The following is an 8,931-nucleotide window of genomic DNA, read 5'->3' on the forward strand; positions in this document are numbered from 1 at the left end:
ATGTGATTTATTTGTGAATAAACTAGCTAAGCTTTAAAAAAATAAGCCTAGTTACAATTCACCTACCACACAATTTACCCATTGAAAGTGTACATCTCAATGGTTTTTCGTATAGTCACAGAGTTGTGCAACCAACACAATCAATTTGAGAGTATGTTCATCAACGAATAGAAAAATATTTCCATTCCCTTGAGTTATCACTCCCTACTTACCCCAACCCCTTAATCCCTGGAAGCCACTAGTCTACTTTCTCTCTCTGTAGATCAATTTCCTTATTCTGGACATTTCGTATGAATGGAATGATATATGATCTGGCCTTTTGTGACTGGCTTCTTTCACTTAGTGTGATGTTTTCAAGGTTTATCCATATTGATGAACATGTGTGAGTACAGCTGTCCCTTGGTATCCAGGAGGAGGACTGGTTGCGGGACTCCCCTCACAAACCAAATCTGCAGATGCTCAAGTCCCTTCTATAAAATGGCACAGTATTTGCATCCAACCTATGCACATCCTCTCATATATGTCTAGATCACTTATCATACCCCAAACCAGGCCACACTTCACTTCATTCACTTGGATTCAGTGTAGTACTTGAGGTGTGGCAAATTCAAGTTTTGCATTTTAGAGCTTCATTTTTTGTTTTGTTTTGTTTTTTTTGATCAACAATTGGCTGAATTTACAAATGCAGAACCCACAGATAAGGAGGACAGACTGTACTTCATTCCTTTTGGTGGCTGAATAATATTCCTTTGTGTGGATATGCAACGTTTTGTTTATCCATTTAACAGTTGATGGAGAGTTACGTAGTTTCCACATTTCGGCTCTTATAAATAACGGTACTCCAGATAGATAGTCACTTGCAAGTTTTCATGTGGATGCATGTTTCTAACTCTCTTAATTGTAGTTTCCATATTTCGGCTCTTATAAATAATGGTACTCCAGATAGATATTCACTTGCAAGCTTTCATGTGGATGTATGTTTCTAACTCTCTTAATTATGCACCTAGGAGTAGAATTGCTCCAGAGATCCTATGGTAAGCCTACGTTTAAAGCAGCTGAAGCTTTTAATTTGTTTAAAGAAGTTAAGATCAGAGCTTGTGCAGGACATTAAAGGTTAAAATCCTTTACTGCATTGGAGCTACCTGAAGAAATATTTATTTTTTATCTGAGGGTATTTATACCTGATTAGGGAGAGAAGCACGCCAGAGAAAGACTTAGAAGCGGTTGTTGAAACTTCATAGTAAAACATGGGTGCCTGCACCAGTCTCTATTTTCTCACCATTTAGCGGAGCTGGAGGCTAATGAGATTTGTCTTTCCCCATATGGTCCTGTCTTTATGAGGTCAGGAGAGAATGAGCAGCTCTTGAAGGATGTGAACCTCTTTAGGGAACCTGCAAACTGGGCTTTTCACAGAAGGCACTGGGGATATAGCTCAGGACCTGCTTTCCGTTGGGCAAGAACTTTCCCTCTGGGGACCCTGTCTGCATGGAGATAGCTCACTGTATTCTTGTTACATGGACAACAGTGCTAATTAGTGTCGCTAAAAATTCTAGTTCATATTTTATAGCATGGGGTATTATATACTCATTATAGCCCATTTAGAAATTGAAAAAACAGTAGATGGAAAAAAAATTGGCTTTATCCCACCAGCCAAAGAAAGAAAACCACCATTAATATTTAGAGTATTTCCCTCTAGGGTTCCCCCTCTCCCCTACCCCGCCATAGGATTTTTTACTCTCTAGGGAAATAAACTTCTAGGCCTATTTGATGGCTCCCAGATTTCCATATGAGAGAGTTTGTGGGCAGCGTTCTGGTAGGAGGGGAGGCTGGAGGATAAGTCTTAAAGCTGCGTTTGCAAAACAAGCGTGTGTTTACTGGGAGGCATAATAGCTTGAGCAGCTTTTGGGAAGAGCTGCTGGAAATTGGTAGGGATGTCAGTTTCACACCGTCCATCAAGGAAGGTGAGGAAATCCACTCAACTTAAAACCTCAAAGTCAAAAGTTAGAAACTGTCCTTTTCCCTGCTGTCCTGGCTGCTTGGTGCTCCTGTTCCCAGCTTAAGGTGACCCAACCCCCTTGCCCAGGAACAAAAGAGGTCAGTGAGCCCCTGGCTCTTCACCCCAACTTCTCTAGAGCTTAACTCAGCCAGGACTGATAAGTCACCTAACCAGCCCCGCTGGCTACTCAGTGTGACCTCTTAGAAACCAGAAAGGGAAGGAGCCACAGGCAAAACTCAAGGACACCATTTTTTGGGTTTGGGTTTGTTTTAAACAGGGGTCTGTCCTTTCGAGTCCCTTCTAACCCTGAAGCTCTGGCCATGTTGCCGAGACAACCTCCTTGGAAGACTAAACAGGCAGGACACAGACCAAAGGACAGCGTGCAGCAAGTCCATTTGACATGCTTGATGATTTGTACAGTGATGGAGCCACATGGCGGTCATACCCAGGGAACAGCATTCTGCTTCATCACCTCTAATTTGTGGTGATGTTACAGAACCAAGACCGTTTCTTTTTCTTTTCTCATTTTATTAGTTCTTCTGGACTGAACCAATAATCAGCATAAATGGTAAAGGGTTTTCCCAAGGTTTTGTATCCATGATGCCTGCAATTTTTGCCCCTTTTCCTATCTCTCTCTTCTCACCTTCCTCCCCTTCTGTCCTCTGGATCCCAGGAGTCCCCCAGGCTTTCTCCCTGCTTCCTGCCCTCTTCAGAGAGTGCCAGCCCCAACAAGCACCACGCACAAGGACTTGTGAGCCAGGAGGCCAAGGACTGCTTGGCAAGCCCACTGACTGACCCAGCACGGAGGAAGGGGAGGAGAAGACTCAGGAGAAAGGGCTTTGGATCCCAGCATCAGAGAGCCTGGAGGTCTGGCATGAGGCCAAGATGGGGACTGGCTCAACCACCTCATCCAAATTTGGCCACCAACTCATTACATAACCTTGAAAGCCACTTCTCTCTCTGGGGCTGTTTTGCCATGAGGATGGGGGACAAGGGTACACTCTGAAGTCTTTTCCAACCCTAGCAGTCCAGGATGTGAATAGAGACATGGAATAGGACCAAAATCTGGTGACATGTGTCCAAAATGGTAATAGAATAGAAAAAGCAAAAGCCGTAGGTGAGGAGTCAAGAGTGTTGAGTTCCCTTTCAGTAATGCATAATGACCTTAGACAAATCATGCCTTAGTCTCTTTATCCATAACACACTTACCTATTTATATCTCAGGTTGGTGAATAACATACCAGTGAAACAGCAGATGGGAATTGTAAAGAAAAGATTATGAAGTTACTCAGCGGTGATGAGGGCCCTGGGGGGGCTTTGGAGGTCTGCTTTGGGGACCTACTGAGGTATTGTAAATGCATGAAGGGTCTGGGGGGACCATGCCTCATGGAAGAGGCATGAATGTCTTGGCATTTATAGGCAATTGTGTCGCTCAGGCAAGACAGAGGAAAATGGAACCATTTCCTAACTCCCAGGGCTGTGGTCTTGGTGGCCAGAGGATTTAACTTGAGCAGGGGGCAAGTGAGGGGCAGGGTGTGACATGTTGCACTGAGCATTGTCTTTAGCCCAGTTCAGGAAGGGGTGGTAAGAAACGAAATGGCACAGTTATTCTAGAGTTGTGACACCGGGAGTATTCCAAGAAATAAAAGGACAAGTCTAGGACCACTCATCAGGTGGTTTTAGGAGAGGTGTAACACTTAGAAAGTGGGTAATGCCACAAGCCTGAGAGCATATGTGGCCACCAGGGCCACCTGGTATACCATGGAGGACACCTGACGCTCCCAGGCACCGGACCGGGGAAGGGAGGCACTGAGACCCTGGGGTTCCCATGACTCTGCTGGTGCAGGCTCAGCTCTACAGACAGTCATTGTTCTCAACACCCCTTTGTTGTCCTTTCCCAGGCGCCAGGCGGGTGGGAACTGAAGAGTCATGACTTACCCAGAGATAAGGTCTTTTTATGAGCTTCCCCATTTCGCTGAGGGAGGAACTTGGCCAACTGGCACGGATGATGGACAATTCCCTCTACCTGGTTTCTTCTGGAAGAGTGAAGCTCTTCCCAGTGCAGACAGGAGGGTGCCGACACACTCTGTGAAGACTCGTGCTGGGTGCTCTGGCGCAGAGGTCTGACCCAGCAAGACATCAGCAAGGGAGAAGAGAAAGATTGTGTTTAACCTGCTGTGGTTCATGCCGACAAGTGCTCAGGAGAACAAGTCCAACCATCACTTCTGGAGGTGTACAGACTAGCGATCATTTCCCAAGATTCTTCTGGAAACTTCTCCTTTCTCCTCCAGGAAAAAAGATGGTGAAGGGGATTAAAAGAAAAATCTGTAGATTTTATCTAAATTCCAATATGCAGGAGAGTCTTGAAGGTGAACCTTTGAATTATCATTAGTCAGGCCCAAGGGACTTTAAATGGGGTACTTTCAAATGCTCATTCTGATGAATTCATAAAGAAACAGAGACAGAGGCAGAGGAAAACAGAGAGAGAGAGAGAGAGAGAGAGAGAGAGAGAGAGAGTTCAGAGAAAGAGGTTTTAATTAAGGTAAACTTTTAGTATAAAAATACAGGTGCTTGGTAAAATAGTCAATTAAAAAAGCATATAGCGCCAGGGCACAGTGGCTCATGCCAATAATTTCAGCACCTTGGGAGGCCAAGGTGGATCACTTGAGGTCAGGAGTTTGAGACCAGCCTGGCCAACATGGGGAAACCCCATCTCTACTAAAAATACAAAAATTAGCCAGGCATGGTGGCTATAATCCCAGCTACTTGGGAGGTTGAGGCATGAGAATCGCTTGAACCCAGGAGGCGGAAGTTGCAGTGAGCCAAGATTGTCACTCCAGCCGGGGTGATAGAGCAAGACTCTGTCTCAAAAAAAAAAAAAAAAAAAAAGTACATACTGAAAAGTTCATCTTTAAATTCCTGTCCCTCAATTCCTTGACTTGTTTTCCCAGAAACAACTACTGTTATCGATATGTTGGGTATTCTTACTCTAAAATTTTTAAAAAACATTTTTACATATGGTATCTTGAAGATCTGTGTGAGATTAAAGTTGCTGGAGGTCTGAATATTACCCTAATGCAGGGTGCCTTCAAGGGATGCCACTCGGATTAACCCAAACCTGGACATGTACCCCTGAACCTAAAATAAAAGTTAAAATATTTTTAAAAGAGTATAAATTTAAAAAATAACAATTTCTCTGTACATTTTAAAATAACCAAAAGAGTATAATCAGATTGTTTGTAATACAAAGAGAGGATAAATGGCCGGGCGCAGTGGCTCACGCCTGTAATTCCAGTACTTTAGAGGCCAAGGTAGGTGGATCACTTGAGGTTAGGAGTTCAAAACCAGCCTGGCCAACATGGTGAAACCCCGTCACTACTGAAAAATACAAACCATTGGCTGGGTGTGGTGGCAGATGCCTGTAATCCCAGCTACTTAGGAGGCTGAGGCAGGAAAATTGCTTGAACCTGGGAAGCAGATGTTTCAGTGAGCCAAGATCATGTTACTGTACTCCAGCCTGGGTGACAGAGTGAGACTCCATCTCAAGAATAAAACCAGAAAACAAAGAAAGGATAAATGCTTGGGGTGACAGATACCTTGTTTAACCTGATGTGATTATTATGCCTTGTATGCCTGTATCAAAATATCTCATGTACTGTGTAAATATATGTACCTACTATGTATCCACAAAAATAAAAAATGAAAAAAAGATATGTACCTTTTTTGCAAAACAGAATAAATAAAAAATAACAAAGCTTCTGTCCCAATGGTGGGAACGGTGGCAGGCAACCAAGTTCTGAGAATCCAGCCGTAAGCAAACACACAAATGTATCATAAAATGTGAGATACTGTTAAAGACTATCCAGAGGATTAAAATAGACTGATATGTCGGTCACTCCCCATCTCTTTCTGAGCAGACTGCTTTTAAGGTGAATAATATGAATACCTGGTACATCTCTTCCTTCTTTGTTAGCTTTATAAGCTCTGACAGTACTTAATGTTGAGAGTCGCTCTGATGCCATGTGTATGTCATCTCTCACTTACACAGACTCACACTGACAGTCGCACATTCACAGTCAAAGGGGCAGCCTCAGACCGTCCACCATCTGGGGCCGCCTGTTGTTCCCTCCACCCCCTTTCTTGTATCGGAACTAAGACCCCATTCTCCCCTGTCCTTATACATGCCACATGTCCCCCATCATCTGAGGAGTTCATAGGCAGCATGCTGAATATATAAAGTGTGTGATGCAAGTTGGAGATTGTGGAAGTGTGGGAGGGCACCGTGAACATCTGCTAGCCCTAGACTGGCTTCTAGATGCTCTTAATTTTTAACACATCCCTGGTGTGAACCACCTTAGTCCTCTTTTGTTTCTCCAAAGGACTGAAGAAGAAAATAAGCCAATTATCTAAGCATTCTGGCTAGTAAACTCTTGGTACCTACTGATCATAGATCTATTGTATAGTAATGCTAAGGACTCTGAGTTCCTAGGAAATTCTCATTATTTTTATTCCCATTCCCAACATGCAAACTCTCTGAGTTAGGAGAAGACACCACTTCTCCCCAGAAATGAGAATGTTTCTCACTTCCTTCCCCACCTCCCCTTCCCCTCTGCCTTTCTCTCTTCCTTTCTTTTTCTTTCCCTCCTTTGTTCCTTCCTTCCTTTCTCTCTTCCTCTTTCCATGTTTCCTTTCTTCTTCCTTCTCATAGTTTTGCTCTTGACCTACGTATCTGTCATCGATTTATTGTTTACTGCTGCCATTTTTTGCACTTTGCATTAATGAAATCACACACATGTTCTGCAGCTTCTTCCATGACACATATTTCTTTGTTCATCATTTTTTTACGTTTTTGAAATTGATTCATGTTTATGCCCACAACTATTAAATATTTTCTCTAATCAATAATATTTCTTTACATTAAAATGCCACAATTTGTCCCTTCTGCTAATGGGCATATAGGCAATTTCTGTCTTTCACTATTGCATATGATGCTGTAATGAACATTCCCTGTCCTGTCCCCTGGTGCACGTGGATATACACTGGGGAATGGAATTGCTGGTTCAAAGTGTTATGAGCAGATTCAACGTTATCAGACAAAGCAGAGCTTTTTTTTTTTTTTTTTCTTCCAGAATAGCTGTCATTTGAAGAAAGCGTAGTTAGGAAAGGGGAACCTAGGTCCAGGTGGGTTCAAAAGTAACTTCTCTAACCATTACAAAGGAATGTATTAGTTTTTGTAAAGTAAGTTTGCAATTTTAATGAATAAGAATCCACATAAAACAAAGTACTGTGGCATACATGGAAGGAGCCCCCTCTGCGGGATGCATTGCTGAATACACGCTCACTCTGTCTCTGAGTCTGAATACACGCTAACTCTCTGAGTCTGAGTACACGCTCACTCTCTCTCTGAGTCTGAATACACTCTAACTCTCTCTCTGAGTCTGAGTACACGCTCACTCTCTGAGTCTGAGTACACGCTCACTCTCTCTCTGAGTCTGAATACACTCTAACTCTGTCTCTGAGTCTGAGTACACGCTAACTCTCTGAGTCTGAATACATGCTCACTCTCTCTCTCTGAGTCTGAATACACGCTAACTCTGTCTCTGAGTCTGAGTACACGCTAACTCTCTCTCTGAGTCTGAATACACGCTCATTCTGTCTCTGAGTCTGAGTACACGCTAACTCTCTGAGTCTGAGTACACGCTAACTCTCTCTCTGAGTCTGAATACACGCTAACTCTCTCTCTGAGTCTGAGTACACGCTCACTCTCTCTCTGAGTCTGAGTACATGCTCACTCTGTCTCTGAGTCTGAATACACGCTAACTCTCTCTCTGAGTCTGAGTACACGCTCACTCTCTGAGTCTGAGTACATGCTCGCTCTCTGAGTCTGAATACACCCTAACTCTGTCTCTGAGTCTGAGTACACACTCACTCTCTGAGTCTGAGTACACGCTCACTCTCTCTCTGAGTCTGAATACACTCTAACTCTGTCTCTGAGTCCGAGTACACGCTAACTCTCTCTCTGAGTCTGAATACACGCTCATTCTGTCTCTGAGTCTGAGTACACGCTAACTCTCTCTCTGAGTCTGAGTACACGCTCACTCTCTCTCTGAGTCTGAATACACGCTCACTCTCTCTCTGAGTCTGAATACACGCTCACTCTCTCTCTGAGTCTGAGTACACGCTCACTCTCTCTCTGAGTCTGAGTACACGCTCACTCTCTCTCTGAGTCTGAATACACGCTCACTCTCTCTCTGAGTCTGAATACACGCTCACTCTCTCTCTGAGTCTGAGTACACGCTCACTCTCTCTCTGAGTCTGAATACACGCTAACTCTCTCTCTGAGTCTGAATACACGCTCACTCTCTGAGTCTGAATACACGCTCACTCTCTCTCGGAGTCTGAATACACGCTAACTCTCTTAGATGGTGGACTGCCCTAAGAAGGCAAAAGTGTGATGCACGTAACTGGAATGTGTTCAAGGTAAAACCAAAGGAGAAAGAGTCAGGGAATGTGGGGCTTGCCCATGGCACTAACTAAGAGTTGGGCCTGGGTCCCAGTTTTCAGATGAAACTGTCCCCTCTGACTCCTCAGTCAGCGTGAATTTGCTTGAAGGACCTTAAAGGTTCCTTAAAGCCTCATCTCCCACAGTGGGTGTTGTTTCATCAGCTTCCTTCTCCCTGTGAGGGGAAGCCCGCCTCGCTCACCCCCACTGTTTTACATAAAACTGGCCAATTCCCTTATTTAATGCATAATGATGATAACTGAATATACTACTGCAATTTTAAATTATTTTGGGTTTTGTTCAGAAGGATGCAGATAGGAATGTATAGATTCATAGATATACACAAAAGAAAATCAAGGCCATTGTTTAACCCCAAATGGATTTTATACACAACATTGACCAAAATGAATTTCAATGAAAATACTTCTGGAGA

Source organism: Callithrix jacchus, chromosome 5 (assembly GCF_049354715.1).
Source record: "Callithrix jacchus isolate 240 chromosome 5, calJac240_pri, whole genome shotgun sequence".
NCBI lineage: Eukaryota > Metazoa > Chordata > Mammalia > Primates > Cebidae > Callithrix > Callithrix jacchus.